Genomic DNA, 19,452 nt, shown 5'->3' on the forward strand with positions numbered 1-19,452 from the left:
GGCAGACTGGAGGAGGGCAAATGTTGTCCCTATTTTCAAAAAGGGGAAAAGAGAGGACCCAAATAATTACCGCCCAGTCAGTCTGACATCAATACCAGGGAAGATTCTGGAGCAGATCATTAAGCAAACAGTCTGTGAGCACCTAGAAAGGAATGCTGTGATCACCAATAGTCAGCATGGATTTCTGAAAAATAAGTCATGTCAGACTAACCTGATCTCGTTTTTTGACAGAATTACAAGCCTGGTAGATGAAGGAAACGCAGTGGATGTAGCCTACCTTGATTTCAGCAAGGCATTTGACAAGGTGCCCCATGATATTCTTGTAAAGAAGCTGGTAAAATGCGGTCTTGACTATGCTACCACTCAGTGGATTTGTAACTGGCTGACTGACCGAACGCAAAGGGTACTCATCAATGGTTCCTCTTCATCCTGGAGAAGAGTGACTAGTGGGGTGCCACAGGGTTCTGTCTTGGGCCCGGTCTTATTCAACATCTTTATCAACGACTTGGATGATGGACTCAAGGGCATCCTGATCAAATTTGCAGATGACACCAAACTGGGAGGGGTGGCTAACACCCCAGAGGACATGATCACACTTCAAAACGACCTTGACAGATTAGAGAACTGGGCCAAAACAAACAAGATGAATTTTAATAGGGAGAAATGTAAAGTATTGCACTTGGGCAAAAAAATTGAGAGGCACAAATACAAGATGGGTGACACCTGGCTTGAGAGCAGTACATGTGAAAAGGATCTAGGAGTCTTGGTTGACCACAAACTTGACATGAGCCAACAGTGTGACGCGGCAGCTAAAAAAGCCAATGCAATTCTGGGCTGCATCAATAGGAGTATTGCATCTAGATCAAGGGAAGTAATAGTGCCACTGTATTCTGCTCTGGTCAGACCTCACCTGGAGGTCTGTGGGCACCACAGTTCAAGAAGGACACTGACAAACTGGAACGTGTCCAGAGGAGGGCAACCAAAACGGTCAAAGGCCTGGAAACGATGCCTTATGAAGAACGGCTAAGGGAGCTGGGCATGTTTAGCCTGGAGAAGAGGAGGGGTGATATGATAGCCATGTTCAAATATATAAAAGGATGTCACATAGAGGAGGGAGAAAGGTTGTTTTCTGCTGCTCCAGAGAAGCGGACACGGAGCAATAGTTCCAAACTACAAGAAAAAAGATTCCACCTAAACATTAGGAAGAACTTCCTGACAGTAAGAGCTGTTCGACAGTGGAATTTGCTGCCAAGGAGTGTGGTGGAGTCTCCTTCTTTGGAGGTCTTTAAGCAGAGGCTTGACAACCATATGTCAGGAGTGCTCTGATGGTGTTTCCTGCTTGGCAGGGGGTTGGACTCGATGGCCCTTGGGTCTCTTCCAACTCTATGATTCTATGATTCTACAGAGTCACTGTATCTTATCCTCTGTGGATGGAAAAAGGCAGTTTGGGGAGAGTGAATTTGAGTAAACAAATGGTGTATGTATGTGTGTTTGTGGGGGGGGGGAGGTGTTAAGCAGACTCTCCCCATCCATAGTTCTCTCTGTTCAACCACTTTCCCTGCTTACTAAGGTGGTCTCTAGGTTTGACCCCTGAGGAAAGTTCCATCAAGGGTGGCCCCTCATATATTGGTGGGCCTTGGCAGACTAACCAGGCCCTGCAGAACACAACCCTGCTTGGCAACTTGGAGCCATTTTAATTCCCATAATGCTCCTTGAATGATTCTATGTGGGAGGCATTAAAAGTCCAGGAGAGGGAAGGCCTCAGTTCAGAATTGGTCACTGCTGGGGCAATAGAGTCCTGGCAGCTGACCAGGATCCCACATTTTGATGCTGGACCTGTTGCCTGCTTAGCCCAACTCCAATTATCTGCTCAACCTAAAATCATATGTTAGGTTTTTGGAAAGAAAGAAAAAGCTTAGAAAAACTACCCCTAACGTTGGGAGTACAAGATCAGATCTGTACAGTAAGGGCAGCGGTGTAACTAGAACGTTCTGATATCATGTATTGTGCTTTTTTTAAAAAAAAATGGATGTTTTTCAAGCTATTTTAGAACCATGTGGGAGTCAGCAAGGATGTACATGGAGAAAACAAGTAGTACGTTCCTCCTTTCTCCCTCTTCCTCTGTCCTTCGTAATGGATCAAACTCCAGACTTTACTTAGCAAAAAATGACTTTTCTTAATCCATTTCCTGAGGTTTGTTGTGACTGCAATGCATCTTTGGGAGCCCTGGCAGGCAGTGATGTATATGTGTTAAACAATGGCTTTTAAGTCTTAAGCTTTGGAATAAAAGGTATATACATCTCCAGCTGAAAATATAGAAGTGCAATTAAGTGCAGACATCTTTGATTTTAGACCATAGACCTGATTCTGATATGGGCAGCTTCACTTATGTTGCTAGTGGCAGCCGATGGGAGTTGTAGTCCAAAACATATGGAGGGCACCAGGTTGGTGAAGGCTGTTTTACTGCCTAGAATTACATTACTTGGCTCTGCAAATATAGTTGTGTGTGTGTGTGTGTGTGTGTGTGAGAGAGAGAGAGAGAGAGAGAGAGAGAGAGCGAGCGAGAGAGAGAGAGCCTTTGCCCTCTATATACTGTTACAGTCTAAATAACCATTGACTGAACCACATGTTGGTTATTCTGGTTTATTGTATATGTGCTCCCAAGTCGACATAACTATGAAAATAGTACTTACGCTTTTCCAAAATTCCTCCAAGCCATTCAGATAAATCAGACTGTAACTTGTACTGTACTGTATTTCACGCCTTTGAAATTTAATTGATGAAACACTAAGATTCTGAAGCCCCAGTGTCTGTGGGGAGGAGAGGGACAGAGATGATCCTTTTGATAAATGTCATTATGGTAGATTTTGTGGCGAACTCACACATCCTCTAAGCCTGAAAAGAAGAAAGGCTGCATTGACACACAGAGAAGTAGGCTGCTTAAAGACATACATAGCCAGGGCGAGGAATCCACTATGGATCTATATTCATGCCCATTTTGAAAGATATACAACCTTGGTGAATAAAATTAAGGAGCAATCAGTACAGTACTGCCTATTTCTATGAGAAACAAGCTGCACAGAGTACTGATTGGTTGACACTTGTGGCAGTCACAACATCCACCCACCCTACACACCACCACTACCCACAATACCTTGCCTGGAGCAACGTTTCAAGATGGGTGTGGGTGGGTGTGGGTGTGTGTGAGGTGGTGGTTTTTTAGTACTGGACAAACATCTAACTGGATAAGCAAGCAAAGCATGCAAATTATGTCATTAAAGTAGGCAACTGAATACGGTGGTACCTCTGGTTACCTATTTAATTCGTTCCGGAGATCCGTTCTTAACCTGAAGCTGTTCTTAACCTGAAGCACCACTTTAGCTAATGGGGCCTCCTGCCGCTGCTGCGCCACCGGAGCACAATTTCTGTTCTCATCCTGAAGCAAAGTTCTTAACCCGAGGTACTATTTCTGGGTTAGGGGAGTCTGTAACCTGAAGAATATGTAACCTGAAATGTACCGAGGTACCACTGTACCACGAAAGGAGAGGGGAAACAAGATGGAATAAAAGGGGGAAGCGAAATGCCTAGGACCAGAAGAACTTTATGAGAAAGCTATACCTAGATTAAGCTCCAGCCCTTTTGGACTCAGGATCCAGCTTTGGGGAGAGGAAGCTGGCTGTATGTGAGATCCTTCTAACCCCTGGATCTAGCAAGTGTTAAAATATAAGCCAGGCTAGCTTCCTGTGTTGAGGTGATTGCCTGGGTGATGGGCCGTTAAGGGAAACAAAGGAAAGGGGCTCTGGGTAAGATGGCAAAGGAATGGGACCGCTCCCTCAACTCATGTTGTTGTTGTTTAGTCGTGTCCGACTCTTCGTGACCCCATGGACCAGAGCATGCCAGGCACTTCTGTCTTCCACTGCCTCCCGCAGTTTAGTCAAACTCATGCTGGTAGCTTCAAGAATACTGTCCAACCTGACTGGCAGAATCCGGGATTTGGATGAAGAGACAACGGAAGAAGATTGGAAAAAATTTAAGGACTATTTGCGAAAACAATACAAGCTATATGAATGTTAAGAATCTGCATGTTTTGGAACTTAGCTCCTGCAACTAGATCGAGAAAATGGGAAGATAAGTTACACTTAAGAAAAAGTTGAAATTTAAGGTTATTATATTTTTTATTTTAAGGCATAAATATTAGATAGAAGGCACCTTAAAATTAGAAGTGAAATATTTTGAAAGATATAAATAAGATACGAAACAAGGTAATAATTTGCTGATATGTTTTATTGTAAAGAATGCAGGGTGAGGGAGGTGTGGGGAAGTCCAGCTAACAATTTAAAAATGTATTTTGAAAGTTGGAGTATTATTTATTTTTCTTCTTTTTTCTTCTGTAAACTGAAAATGCAATAAAAACGTTTAAAAAAAAAAAATACTGTCCAACCATCTCGTCCTCTGTCGTCCCCTTCTCCTTATGCCCTCCATCTTTCCCAACATCAGGGTCTTTTCCAGGGAGTCTTCTCTTCTCATGAGGTGGCCAAAGTATTGGAGTCTCAGCTTCACGATCTGTCCTTCCAGTGAGCACTCAGGGCTGATTTCCTTAAGAATGGAGAGGTTTGATCTTCTTGCAGTCCATGGGACTCTCAAGAGTCTCCTCCAGCACCATAATTCAAAAGCATCAATTCTTCGGCGATCAGCCTTCTTTATGGTCGAGCTCTCACTTCCATACACCACTACTGGGAAAACCATAGCTTTAACTATAGCTTTAACCATAGCCCTCAACTCATAGTTAGAAGGAAAAAGCCTGAGTTTAGAGTTTCATTGCAGTGATGTGACCTAGAAGTAAAGCAGCAAGCTGCACATGGCCAAAGCAAACTTTGAGAGTAATGTTTGATCTCTGTGGCTATGGATTTGGAGTATTAATGCTGTGAAGCTCTCCATCTCAGGCTCAGGTTCTATATGCATCACAGGCTGTTTTGCCCAAATGATCCTTGTGGTCCCTTTCAAACTCTACATTTCTTTGATTCTGTGATATGTGTAAATAAACCATATATCATAATGACACCACAATCTCATTTCCTGAAGGAAACATGAACCCTGGAGCTCTAGAATGGATCGTCCTAGAACTCTGTGATCCAGCCCAACTAGCCTCAGTACAAAACCATTCCCCATGGTGGTTAGAATGCACTTTGTTCCCCTTGAATGGTATTTAAGCATTTCTCCATACCCCCCCCCCACCAAAGGAGCATTCTCCAGGAGCATTTTCTGAATTGGTGCCCTCTGAACGTTGTTTGACTCCAACTCCCATCAGCCCCAGCCAGCATAGCCAACCGTCAAGAAGGATGGGGGGTTGCATCCAGAAACATCTTGAGGGACATCTGGTTGGAGATGGCAGTTGTATAGAATTTGGGCTCTTTAAGAAGCTTGAGGGTTTGTCTAAGTTCATCAGACAATTCAGGACTATTCAGTTTGTGTTCAAGATGAACAAGTGGTTAAGTGTTCAGGGTTCAGATAAACTGGCCCGAGTTGGCCGTTATTTTCAGTAATCTGAATCCTTTTTTTATTATTTCTTCTTGTACATTCCCCTTTCAGGTGTCACCCTCACAAAGCACACATTTAATCTGCACTGTGTATTTATTTTAATTGTGTGGATTTTCCTTTTTTCCGTCACCCCAGGTTATCTTGGCTTTGCTTTAATAATGTCTTATGTTGGCTAAAACAGAAACAGAAAGGGGTGGGTGGGTGAGCGAGTGCAATATGGAAAAGGAGAGGATTTTTAAAAGAGACTTTTGGCAGCAAAAATCACAAAGTAACAAGATTTTATGGACAAAAACTCACCCAATAAGCTTTACAAAGGCTTGTGCTCTGAAAACTTTACCTACCTTTAATTATATGGATGACATTTCAGGCATTCAGCTTCCTCCCCCCCCCCCCCATATTGAAAACACCCATTTAACAAAAAAAAAAAACTTTACAAAATAGCTGCAACAGAACATTTATTTAGTATAAAGTAAATCTTATAAAAATTCAATTGCAAAGTAGCTAAGGTATTTGAATTTTAAAAAAATAGGGAAGAATCCCAAGAAAGAAAGTATTTGATGGCTAATAATCTCATTTCAATATAATAGGACCTTTCTTTTGCAAAGAGCAAGACAGGTTAAAAGATATAATTATGACTTTGCAAACTCTCCCAAGTGCTGGAAGATCATCTGACAGTTCTGATCCCGGGCTCAGCTCTCAAAGGGGAAAAAGTCTTTGTCTAGTTACAGAGTTAAAGAGACAGGATCCCTATTCCACTCTCTGCCTACATTGCAATTTAACTGTCAAAAAAATCCAAGCTGCAAAATTGTCTTATTCCAACACAGCATAAGAAAAAGAAAGAGAGAGAGAGAGAGGATTGAAACTGACCTGTCAAAAGCACCCTGTTTAAAAATGTATAATATATTTTTAATATTTTTTCAGGAGGTACTTAAAGGTTAAAGATGTGCCAAAGAAGTAGGACAATTCCCCCACCCCCTTCCTTTCACAAAAGCATTTTAAAACAATTAAAAAAAAATCATCTCAGAATTAGGGATCATCCACGTACAATCCTCTAAAGATAAAAAAGAAACACATTAGAATCACATTAATTCAGATATTTTATATATATATATATATATATATATATATATATATATATATTCCCTTTTTCAATGGAAGAAGAACTTTAAGAACATTTAATAATGTTTTCGTTGTCAATTTACAACAAGGTGGAGCTGAGTGTCGGGGAGAGAAGAATCTCTGCAAGCAGTGCAGAGGCAAAGAATGGGATGGAGACGAGAGCTTTGACATGTCGACTACGGCATGTGAGGCAGCTTCAAACTCACTATTTCTTTCCCCCACCCCAACGTTTTCTTCTGCTTTTCTTTTTTAAAAAAAACATACATTTCGAAGAGCAGAAAGGAAGAGAGAATGATATGTTCTTTGCCAACTTTGCTCGAAAAGAATGTGATTCCCTTCTTTAGCTTTTGCAAATAGTTAAGCCATTTTTGTTAAGAAAAAAGAAAGAAAAATAAATCTGAGAGACAGATAAGGACAAATGATACTACTTGGGAGAGAGCAGAGGTATATGAATGAAGGCCTGTGAAAACTGATCAATAGGAATGAAAGCAAAGAACGAACGATGATGCTAAGAGCAACACTAAATCCATCCCGAGCTGTCAGGGAATTCTGCACTGTCTCCATCCTCACAGCCCCTCTGCTAACCAAGAGAATGTTTTTGGCTTGGAATAGGATGCTATGTATTCTCCCACATATTCAGGATGATAGGGTCTATGGCTGTATATACCCACCCACCCATTTTATTCTGCATCTAGTGTGGTTGAGGAAGCAGTGTACACATGACATTAGGCACAATCCATATCTATCCTGTCATTTCTTAGGAAACACTGCATTTTGATGCGTTTATCCCTAAACTGGCTTCGATCCGAATTGAGAAAAAGCATGACCTAGCTGCTTTTTAAGCCAGTAACATGTACCAAGCCTCAATTTTACCATTTTATGAATGTGTCGGTTTTATTTTGATTGTGAGGTACCCAGCAAAGAAGCAGCAAAGAAGAACGATACGTGAAGGGTTCGAGCAAGCAAACAAGCTCAGTCCCTCTTGGGATCAGCTGGCCTTTCGCCTTTTAGCTGACACAGGTTTTTCTCCTTCAATGGACAACGGCATGTGTGTGGCAAATGGCCACCAGGAGAACAAATTCAAACAGCCTGCGTAGATTCCTCCTCCCCACCCCCACCCCCCGCTTGCCTCACCTCATGGCATGCGAAGTGGCGATCAGTGTTCATAGTGGCCAGGTCACTTGACATGATTGTGATTCATCGCACATGCATTCATTCTGTGCAGTGGGAGGCTGTCATAGTGGGAACTGGTCCTTAGTCCCACCTTATCAGAGTAGCAAAACAGGCTGCAAAAATCTTCAGCCATACTGGAATAAATGCAAATTGAGTAGACATACATGCTTCTTCTAGTTGCATTGGAGGAAGCACTAAATTTGAAATTGTGTGAGTTTTCTCTTTCAAGCCAGGTGCGATGCCTTAATTTACCACTAATACTTCCCCACGCCCCACTGCTGTGTGCTTGACCGTACTGGCCTCCAACAGAGTTGTACCAGATAGACTTTTAAAAACACACACATTCAAAATGCAAACGTCATCCAGAATCCTTCTGAATAAATTTACAGGTGAATTTTGTTGACAGATTTGGATTCTTCATGTAAAACGTACTGACATTTTGGAGACTGACAGCTTCCAGTTTTCAGGTTCAGAATTCACAAAATTGGGTTAGGCCTGAAAATATAACAAACTATGGGCTTATCCACACTTACCTTTCCTCCTCACTTTCCAGGCACAGTCTGGTTGTTAGACTTCTGTGTGATGCGCTGGAGGAATCCTTCTCCCCTTCAGGGAGTGAATTCAGAGTCTCTCCGGGACAACAGAGGGATCTAGAGCTTCACTGAGAGAGGCAAAGCTCCTTGGACCCCCAGAGGCTGATGGTTTTCCACAAAGATGCAGCATCTCGGGGGATAAGGGCTCCAGCTCAGCTCCCCAAAGCCCACAGCTCACACCTGGCCATGGTCAATGGCCTTAACACCCTTATGGCCCTTATGACCTTTGAGTAACTGATCTTCCTAAAATAAAGCATGACATACTATTATTATTATTATTATTATTATTATTATTATTATTAATAGGTTAATCTTGCACAGCTTTGTGCTCTAAATACACTTATCAGGCGTACACTGCTTAGTCTTCAGTGAAGAGTTGGACTTTCTTTTATTATTCCAATCAAGCCATTCATAAAACTATTACTGCCCATCAGGGACTGAGATGAAATGGTTGCCTTATATTTGGCAGTGGCATGTGGCAAACAGTTTTATGTAACACTTCCATGCTGTATGGAGGGTAATTTTCTTCAGAAAGCCAAGAGAAAGGGGTCAGTGGATTTGCAGAGTTTGGGGGAAAGTGCTGGAAGACATTTCTCACGCCAACTCCAAATCCTGAAAACATAAACATCTCCACAAACTTCCTTGTCCACATATATATCAAACTGCGCACTTAAGATGATTTCAAAGGCAAAAGTAGGCCATCATAATTTTTCCCTCGACCTACATTGGACCTACATTAGCTACAAGCCCAGAATTGATCTTGTTTATATGGGCTTGGTTTTCCTGAAAATAGGGTACAGTGCCACAAGTCAAAGACATGATCCCTCCCCTCCAACTGTATGAATAAGAAAATACAATCTCTATATTATTTTCAATGAAATCAGGAACAATTCAAAGTAAATGGATACATTTGAATTCATTTAACAGCCATACATAATTCATGGTTCTCTGTGTAACCCTCTGGTTTTGCACATCAATATTTAGCACATCATATGCCACATGAGCTAATCATGGATATGGCCAGGGCTGTGCAGAGTTTGTGTGAAGTCTGGGATGGGAGTCTTGTCTGAGCCGGACAATGTACAAGCCTGGCAGGGGGCCCCAACCAGCTTAGTCCTCTGATGCTCAGGGCAAATGTACCCAGCTGCCCCCCACCCCTGTACAGGTGTGGATATGGGAAAAATAACTGGGTATGTGGTGAATTTCTGCTTCATTCAGAGCTTGCCACATATATCCTGAAGCCTTTATCCCACTATACTAGTAGAGTTGGGTGACACAATTCCTGAGAAGCAGATGGGTCAACTGTCTAAGACTTCACAAATTATAGAAAATATGACCTTCCATGTTTCCATCATAGGTAGAATGGGTGTATTTTTCTGTAGCTTTTGAAAAGCATTGAAGTGCCTGGGAGATATGGTTGACTGGTATGACCAGACATATGTTTACCCAGTGCTTTATTTCAGGAAAAATAGGTGTCGCAGCTCACCAAGAAGTTCTTAACAGTAAGTCACCAGCCTACTATGGTGCCCACCTGAGAGGTGCCAGAACCGTGCTCCAGCTGGGGGGGGGGGAGGCACTGCGTTTACCATACATGGGTTTTCAAACATGCAAATAACCTACTAGAGAGAGAGAGAATATATTGTCTTTTGCTTGCAATGGGTGAAGCTATCATGAAAGTCACAGCTCCTCCTAAGGGCTATTTTTCACATTCCAGGAAAAGAAAGTTCCCTATTCAGGCCAGCCATGTCTTTTCTGCAACATATGCATGTACATTTTCTCAAAACATATGGCAAGCAAGGCTGTAGGAGCACCAGAAGATCACAGTTCCTCGTGCCATGTGTACCTTGTGTTTTCAGATCCACAAATATCCTTCAAATCTTATGAGCTGTCAACCTGTGGTGGAAATGTTGGACTCCATCTTCAATGTAACATTGTTTGAACGTTTTGATGTTTGCCGCCCTGGGCTCCTTTGGGAGGAAGGGCGGGATAGAAATTGAATACATCAAAATAAATGTACATCAGCTCTCCATCCCAGGCTGGCTTTCTGGCTGACGACTAATTTATTATTCATTCTGGTCTAGCACTCCAGCTAAACTTTCTTCAACAAAGCAAAACATCTGGGCCACAAGAATCGAACCCTTGTCCCTCAAAACCTAAACTATGAGTCAACTTGAATAAGCTGATGTGAATAGATTGGCTGTCCGCACCTGAGAGGAGGCAATTCCCATTCTGGTTGCTGCTAACCCATGCGGCTCAACAGGGTGATGATCACATGTGTGCCCTGCATGAACATTTATGCCATGTATATAGCACATGGAGTTATTGGCCACGAGTAGTTATGATGCCTTTTTACACAGCCTCATGTACCAGTCTGTGGAAAGGGTAAGAAGTCACTAGATGAGTGTGTGTGTGTGTGTGTGTGTGTGTGTGTGTGTGTGTGTGTACGCACGTGCAAATGGTATAGAGTATGACTGAGAGGAGCCAGGGTGCCCTTTGCCTTTATAAGCGATTCGCGTTCATGAGTGCATGCATGTCCAGTTTGTAGGTGCGGGTGGTTAGCCGTGTGACTAAGCAAGCTGATCGGCGGATGTACAAGTGGTAAGTGCGCTTGGGTGAGTATGCTGCACTGGCATGTGTCAGGAAAAGGACAGGAGGGCCCAGACAGGGTCAGGGGCTAAGGTGCACTCAGAGGCCACACGGCTCGGCTGCTCCAAAGTGAAGGAGATCGGGTTTCAAGAAAGATGCGGAGCCAGGGGCTGCAGGGGGACAGGAGGTGGGCTCTGCTGGGCTGTTTGCATTTCCCTGGCAGGCAGAAGAAGTCAGGTTTAAAAGAATATCCTTCCATTTAGGAGTTTGTTTATTGTTCTTAACTAAGCGGCTCAGACAGGCAGCCTGGCAGCCCCACATCCACATGGACTTCCCAGGGAGGGGATCAGAGGAGGTGCAGCTTTCCAAACCCGGGGCACAAAGAGATTGTTGTATGGCTGAGGAGGGGGCAGAAAAGGTGGGTGAAAGGAAGGTTTACAGCCCAAGATCATGAGAGAAGGCATGTGCTAATGCATTTAGGACATCTGTTTTGGGGAAAACCTCCGGAAAGCTTTCTTTTAACACTTCACAGCAAGGAGTTCCACTGGTTAACCAAATATAACCCCACTGCTAGCACTCAGCATGCAGCATTTGGCTTCATCAGTGTTCTTTTGCTCTTGAAATCACTCTGGTCCTTGGGCACTCCTCTTAAATTCCTTATTGGCTTATTCCACTGGCCAACATGCACGTGATGTCTGCACACACAAATATTCACCCACCTCACAAATAACAATATGCTTAGTATTTACTCATTTCAAGCTGCGGTCCTAAGCACACCCTGGAATTAATGCCAAAGTCCTGTAGATAGTAACTCCCATTGAGATCAGTGGAGCTTACTCCAAGGTAAATGGGTATCAGCGTGCAGCCTAAATCACATTGAACCCAATGGCATTTACTTCTGAACAAATATGCCCATTATAACAGGAACCCTTGCAACAATCTTGAAAAGGCAGGTCAGTGTTGCTATCCCCATTTTACAGCTGGAAGACTGAGGCTTGAGAAATGAAAGCTTACCTAAGGCCACTGTGAGCCAGGGAATCCTTGTTCAGACTGCAGTCTCTTAGCCCCTAAGCTATGCATATTGTGACATGCCGTTTCCTTTCCTACCATTAAACTATGGCACTCTTTATTTCCAACAAATGGCATCTCCCCAAAGCACCTTTCTTTCCAGAGTTTCTCCCAGATGTTTCTATATGCCGATCAGTCATTTCTCTCCTGTAGTGTGCCAGTATCAGGGTACACATAGCTTATAAGTAATGCTTGTTTGCTTTCACTTCCTACATCTGCACTAACACCTAGTGGCTGGTTTGCTCGTAAATGATATTTTTTTCCTTACAGGAAAAGCACACACACATAGGACATCACGTCTGAAGTGCTGCAGGAGAGGATTTGGGGCTGTTTGCCAGAGTTACCTGGACTGAGCAGACAATATCGGGAGGCGTCAATCCAGAGACATACGCACATTCCGACGTGTGTGTGTGTGTGTGTGTGTGTGTGTGTGTGTGAGGCGTGTGCATCCTCCGCACCATTGTAGGGGCGTGTGTTCTCTCTGTCATAAAAGCGAGGTCAAGAAAGTTCACTCCGTTCAATGATATCCATCAAGCTCGGGAGGAGCGCGCTGGGGTGAAGAATCCTCCGGAGATCTCACCAGTCAGTAGCCAGAAAGGGATGGGGATGTGGAGGAGGTGGGGGTGGGGTGGAGAAGGGCTGATGAGATGGAAATAGCCACGTGAAGACCCCCCCCCCAAAAAAAAGAGAGGGAAAGAAAATAGCTGTAAATGAAACCAGCCAGATTCCTGCAGCCAAAACAGGAGACAGGAAACGCTCGCTTTTTAGATTATTTATCCTAAACTCTAACCTATGGGCCACACGCTGGCTCCCTAGCTGGGGAAGACTGCTCCACACCCTTTAGGCTCGGCCCGCTGCAGCCAACTTCACCCTCACTTGATTAGAGCACAACAATTCTCACTTCTGTTAGCAATTTGTTGCCAATAACAAACATCCTGCAGCGAAGTGGACCGGCCGAAAGAGGCGCCTGGTTCCTGCAGACACGGCGCCCCCACCTGGTGATCTGCGGAACAGCACGAGGGAGCGAGCGGCCAGTCCGATTTCACCACCGATTCCTCTTCTCATTCTCTCCCTTTCACCACCACCTCCGCCCCCCTCTCCTTCTCTGCTTATATCTTATTTTACTCTCTGCGTGTCCCCCCTCCGTCTTTCATTATCAAAGGGGATTTGGATCTTTCTACTTCCCACCCCAAATATTGCCTGAGCTATCTTTTCCCAAATCATGTCACAAACACACAGCATTTCCCAAGCACACTTCTTTGGAAAGAAGTCCCATCAAAACCAGCCAGGCGAATATCCCCCTCTTTTTTTCTTTTCTTTCTTGCAAGAGAAACTACAGGGCAGCTTTGAACCTGTCTGGCAAGATTTGTGCTACAGGTGACAATCGCGGTGCGTTTGGGGTAGCAGAAACAAAATGTATATAGATTCAGTTAGTGTTTTACATTTGCATGAACTGATCTTCCTAAGCAAACACTGATTTCAGCCTCAGACATGAATCTAGCCCAGTAAACATGACCACTGGAATGTAAACTCGTTGAATTTTCCCTCCCTCCCTTGGCAGTGGGAACTGGCTTTTTTTGACTTGGATCTCATTGGTTCTAAGATTCTAGGGCTCCGTCAGAATAAATGTGCCCCCCCCCGCACTTTGGGGAGAAGCTTCTCTTTCTCCTGTCTCCTAATATTTTCCATATGAAGAAACCTTCCTGAAGCTGCGCACTGCCCTGCCGGTGAGTCTTAGGCGGGTTAGAGACGACCCTGGGATCCTTTAATCCTCTCTTTCTCTTTCATCCTCAGCCACAGCTGGACGCCCCATTGATGTGGAACAGACCAAACACCAGGCCTCTCACTAAGCTGCTGCTGGCTGCTGTGGGGCCTCTCTGCTTTACAATACAGCCAAGGCCACTGTTCTCATATCTCTGCAAGCTCGCAGCCCTGTATACCCAGAGCTCAGCCATACATTCAGCCTGCGCCGTGGCCTCCTCCATCTGTAACCCCTGAACAAACACAGCTTGTCCTCCAGCCCCCAATTCAGATCGGTCCATCCAAAACCTTCCCCCACCCCCCAGCTATAGCCTCCCTGCATCTGTGCTCCTGTATGTTACTGAAGTCTCAACTCTAAAAGCAGGAGTGCTTTTCCTTAACAACATTGTACCTCAAATTCTTTCCCTTGTCTTGTGCTTACTGACTGAGCAACCAATTTTGTGCTAAAATCCCTACCCTCTAAATGTTTGAACCAAGAGGTGTAGGGGCACACGCGTTGCAGCTGGTTCCATTTCTGTGTTTTTCATGTCTGGGTGAAGGAGGTAATTTTTTTAATGTTTTCACAACCAGAAGGAAATGATATTTTGGGGGTAATAAGAGTTTGAAAGGTCGTGCGTGCCTATTTTTGCTGCTGATACTGTTCTCCCCAATCGAAGTTACACTAAAATCCTGGGCACCTCAATTGTTTTCTATGTGGCAGCAATCCACCAGGGAAGACCATCAGAAAAGGCTTAAAAGCAAACTAAGAATCTAGCACATAATTCGTGTTTCACTCTAGCCTTCTCTTTGTCTAATTGGCTAAATCAGCTTTCCTAAATGTCTGTCATTGCTATGACTTCATTCATTGACTAAAAATACTGAAAAGTGTGAGCTGGTTAGTTTCTCACAAAACAAATGAGGAGAATAATGCCTGCACATTTTGCATCATATATCAGGTTATTTATATTTATATTTATATTTATATTTATATTTATATTTATATTTATATTTATATTTATATTTATATTTATATTTATATTTATATTTATATTTATATTTATATATGCTAGAACTTTATTCTTTTGGGAAAAAAGAATGCTGGCAATCTGGGGATTGTGGTTCTTCAGGGGGCAATTGCACCCCTAGCCTCGCCTCCCCCCCCCCCGAGACACCCATGGATTGAACTTGTGACCTTCTTGTACACTACCACTAAGCTATGGCTAGAATTCAGATCCGCACTCACAACCAAAGATGGGAAAATCTGTCAATTTAGTTTCTCTGTTCTCATTTTCCCAATCACAAGTTCTCCACATTTCCACATCAGTTTGCTTTTTTTAAAAAAAGTCCATTTCCCCTAATATAATGCTTTTTGGTATGTTATTTTCACCAATCTATGCATTTATACACACATTTGACCTTAGCATGTGCATTTTTGTACGAGTTACTTGGCTGGAGAGATGCATTGCAAAATCTGGGTAAGTGCAAAGTCAAAGAATGCCTGTGTTTCTGTTTGCATACTGTTTCAAAAAGTGTGACCACACTAGGTTTGCCTTTAAATGTGAACTGAATCAAATTTCTTACCCATCCCTACATACAACTATTACCCATCTCTAGCTAAAACAGCGCTTAAATGTCTACAAATTCTCCCAGTTCTCTCGAAGTCTGCAACCTCTCTGTAATGCTTATAATGACATTAGCTATAAAACAAAATATTTTTTTTAAATAAATATTTATTAAGATTTTAAAATATAAATGCACACATAATAAACAATCTTATTTCTGTCATAACAATTTCATCACTTCTTTGGACTCCCTCACGTCTCCCGCTCCCATTTGCATTGTTAAAAATTTTTCCACACAAATTATCAACTTGTTTTCAATCTCATGTCCATTCATTCAAATATAATCTAGCACTAGCTATAAAACAAAATAGTCTCTTCTTCCTTCTGTCCAAAGTGTGTTTTCCTTGCACGCTCCTCAGTTGGGAGGTTCCTGTGCTTACTCTAGACATACCTTTCATCTCTAGCACTTTGCCGTCTGTCATTTGGGGATGGGGAACCTGTGGCCCACAATGTTGCCGGACTTCAACTCCCACCAACCCTAGCCAGCAAGGCCAATGGCCAGAGATGATGGAAGTTGTGGTCCAGTAACACCTGGAGGGCTGCAGGTTCCCCATCCATACTATAGTACCTATGAGAGAGAAGAAGTCACTGGCAACATAGTTTGAAATAATCTCTGTTCCAAGTTTGTCCAGTCACACCAAGCCCAAAATGACTGGCTCAAGTTGAGCAGTGGTAGCTGCTTCTATTTCTCATAAGTCAGCAAAGTGCAGCTAGCTATGGAAAAAACTGCCAGGTACGCTTCTGAGTCCTCAATGAACGATCAAGCCTTGGTCATTACCAGCAGTGTGGTCACAGAATTCCATCTAGTGGTCGTTGGTTGCATTACAAGCCTCTCATCAGTAGGGACTGCTTACGGGTTGTGTGAATTGTTTTTATTTCTGATCCTTGTCTGCCCTCTAATGGCTGAAAAGCCTCAGTCACAGGAAGGCAACCTTCACTCCAATGAGCACGGACATCATCAGCTCCCCCACTGAAAACACACATTTCCCAAATCCTTTTTGTGCATCAAGGAAACCGGGCCACTTTGACAGACAGGATGATGGATGAAACAGACCTTTGGCCTGCCAAAGCAAGACAGTTCTATGATTATTACTGCAATTTGATGTGTGCTGCTGTCCACATAAATGTCCCGCGAAGAAGCTCACAACACAATGGGAAATGTCAAGACATAAGTAACATAAGAAGTTGCATTATATTGAGCCAGACCATTGGTCCATCTAGCTCAGGGTTGGCTACACAGAGGGGCAGGGGCTCTCCAGGATTCCAGACAGGGGCATTCACATCCCCTACATGAGCATGCCAGGGACCTGGGACCTTCTGCATGCAGAGCAGATCTCTGCCACTGAGCTATGGACCTTCCTTCCAGTAAACAGTCTAAATACCAAGTCATTCTGAAACATAATGGAGCAAGCCAAGTAATTTTGATAACACAAGCATCATAACAATTTAAATTCATTCTATATATTAAAAACCACTGTTATCAGTAAAGGTAAAGGGACCCCTGACCATTAGGTCTTTAGTGTTAAGACCAATAGATGTTTTATTGTTTGCCAAGAAAATTATGTGTCTATGGTTATTTTTGTAATTTGTGTGTAATTTGGTACTTGTGGTTTTTGTGTGTGTGTGTTTTCTTGTTTTTTCTTGTTGTATAAATAAATATTTTTTTAAAATAAATAATAATAATAATAATAAAGGTCCAGTCGTGCCCGACTCTGGGGTTGCGGTCCTCATCTCGCTTTATTGGCCGAGGGAGCCGGTGTACAGCTTCCAGGTCATGTGGCCAGGATGACTAAGCTGCTTCTGGCGAACCAGAGCAGTGCACGGAAACGCTGTTTACCTTCCTGTTGGAGTGGTACCTATTTATCTACTTGCACTTTGATGTGCTTTCAAACTGCTAGATTGGCAGAAGCAGGGACTGAGCAACGGGAGCTCACCCCGTCGCGGGGATTTGAACCGCCGACCTTCTGATCGGCAAGTCCTAGGCTCTGTCGTTTAACCCACAGTGCCACCCGCGTCCCACTGTTATCAGTATTATTTGTCAATTGCTCAAATTTAGGAAGCAGAGTCTGTTGTGAAAACTTTCCAGAGCAGCCAGGCATTAAAAAAACAAAAACAAAACCATAACCAGCAGCAGCCAGTTCCTCAAAAGTGCCAAGGGCAGGAAATAGCAAGCTGATTTCTTGCGCAGTCTACCAAGTGATCTCTCACTATGTTCTGGCGCAGGTCTTAAAAACTTCAACAGCAAAAACACAGGGGTGGTGGGGGCCGTGTTCTGTCTCTTTCCTTGAGCTCTGGCTGTTCCTACAGTGGCTGGAGGGCCTGTGGTCACTGCAGAAGGATACCCACAGAAACCCATCTCTTCAGGAAAGCAGGTGTTTTCAATTGTCCCAGGCTAGGCCTCAACCCACAGCTAGATTCTTAGGAGCTGGGTGGCCTCAGCCTACGTTTCCCCTGAGGAAGCTTACCTTATCGTGGTAGAACTAGCAGGAACCAGAGGAGGAGGAGGAGGAAGCAGTTGCTCTTCCTTTGCTTAGCTTTGGTTCCACTGATATGTCCCTTGAGTACATAATCCTGTATCTGGGATAACACAATTCCCCAGTTCACACACCCTGGCTCATTCCCTTCTGGGCAACCCATCCAATGGTCTTTTGGGGGCAGAGCCAGAGGCAAAAGTGGGTGAAGCAAAGAATGTAATTTTTACCTTTGATAGGCTTGCCACCCATCCCTTTGAAAAATGGGACTGCCCTTAAAAAAAAATTAATCTATACACACACACACACACACACACACACATTAATGTTCTGTTTTTGAACTTGGACCTCATCTTCCTCAAAACTGTGCAGCCAGGGGATGGGTCCAGGCACTGGTGGGTGGGTGGAAGGAAGCGAGAGAGGCTGAGCAGGAGTTTGTGCAGGGAGAGGGTTGGTCCATGGGAGAAGCAGAGTGACAGTGATCACAGGACACAGGCAGAGAGTGCAGTGGGTCTGGGAGGAGGCGTTTGAGAGAGAGAGATTTAGTGTGGGCAGAGGGTGGGATGCAGAGAGTAAGAAAGAGAGTTTGCGCAGGCCTGCTGTGGTGGAGAGTGGTGTAAGAGTTTGCGCGGACACAGGGTTGGTAGGAGGTGGAGAGAGGGGGGTTGCATGGGCCTGGTCCCATTAAGTCTCAGGAGAGAGAGTTTTTGTGTGGGCACAGAGTGGGTCAGAGAGTGAGGGGGAGGGGTTGCACGCAGAGCTTCCCAGGTCTGTCCCAAGGGCCATTTCAAGATATCTGGAGGGCTGCATTTGTCCTCCAAGTCTGAGCTTGCCCACCCATGCCATAATGAATGATTTACTGCAAACACAGGAATTTCTCCCACTTAGCTCCTCCCCTAGAGCAAGTGGAGGCAACAAACCACACTCAGCATTATGGCTGAAACAAAGATTGCAGTTTATTTCACTCAAGCCAAGAACAAACCTTAGCTTCACATTGTGGTTTGTTTGGGGATGAAACAAACCATTATTCCTAGTGCAGACATGACTCTAAGCCAAGGAAGGTGGGTTTTTGCTCCTACTTGTGCTAGGGCAGCCATATGACAGGTGAATGCAGCACTGATGACAACTTTGCCACAGACCTTCCAGAAGTGATCCCCCAGACAGAATGTAAGATGTGCAACTGGCCTGGAGCTCTGTGGAAACAAGTGCAGCTAATTTGCAGAAATAAAATGCACCAGCCTGGTTCATCTGTCTAGAGACCCTCTGAGCAGTGATGCTCTAAACCCAAGCAGGGGGGCACTGGGTGATGGAGGCACAAAAGCAACACACACTGTACACAGTTGCTGTGAGGTGTGAGTCATTAAACCTTCTTACACAAGCACACCCACAGAGTACAGCTGTGGAGAGAGGCAGCCAAGGAGAAGTGGTAGGAATACGTAGGGTATTTGCAGATGCAAGCAGACAAGAGGAACTGCTAAACAAAGCAAAGATCAGGCAAGGATCATGGGGGACAAAAGAGGAACAGGAACTACAGTTCCCAAG

General features: G+C 43.9%; 1 long non-coding RNA gene across 2 annotated transcripts in view; it reads left to right on the plus strand.

The window, feature by feature from the left end:
• LOC309344211 overlaps positions 1 to 14,466 on the plus strand; it is a 30,396-nt gene extending 15,930 nt beyond the window's left edge. The window contains exons 4-5 of one of the 2 annotated variants that reach the window (XR_014157654.1): positions 12,348 to 12,481; positions 13,872 to 14,466. This is a non-coding gene — a long non-coding RNA (uncharacterized lncRNA). The remainder of the gene's footprint in view (positions 1 to 12,347; positions 12,482 to 13,871) is intronic. The other variant, XR_014157655.1, reaches the window with a different exon arrangement.
• Positions 14,467 to 19,452: the final 4,986 nt, after the last annotated feature.

The sequence above is a fragment of the Podarcis erhardii genome (genome assembly GCF_964252035.2).
Source record: "Podarcis erhardii genome assembly, chromosome: 6".
Classification (NCBI taxonomy): Eukaryota; Metazoa; Chordata; class Lepidosauria; order Squamata; family Lacertidae; genus Podarcis; species Podarcis erhardii.